The sequence below is a fragment of the Guillardia theta genome (assembly GCF_000315625.1).
Source record: "Guillardia theta CCMP2712 unplaced genomic scaffold GUITHscaffold_483, whole genome shotgun sequence".
Classification (NCBI taxonomy): domain Eukaryota; class Cryptophyceae; order Pyrenomonadales; family Geminigeraceae; genus Guillardia; species Guillardia theta.
This window is the reverse complement of record NW_005434213.1, coordinates 1,256-1,649: the sequence shown is the minus strand read 5'-3', so window position 1 is coordinate 1,649 and position 394 is coordinate 1,256.

Sequence of the window (394 nt, the reverse complement as noted above, 5' to 3'; positions counted from 1 at the left end):
ACATACCTCACGTCTTATCCTCTCTCTATCTCTCTGTCTCGCTGTCTCTGTCTGTCTGTCTGTCTGTCTGTCTCTCACTGTCTCTCTGTCTCTCTGTCTCTTTCTCTTTCTGCATCTTGGCTGCTGGTCGTGATTCTGCTCTTTTCTCTTCCCCTCTTTCTCACCCTCTCCTAAACATCTTGTAAACATCTCTCGTTGTCTACTGGCTTGTTCATCTTCCCCTTTCTTACCCTCTCTCTCTCCCTTCCCTTGTCGTTTTCTCTCTTCTCTCGTTTCTCTCTCGTTGGTTTTACCTGTCGAGCTGCTTCTCTTCAAGCCTCAGCCAGTAGAGTAGAAAGGCGATCAGAAAAGCAAAGGGAACAGATGGAAGAGGAGAGGAGAGAGGAGGAGAAGA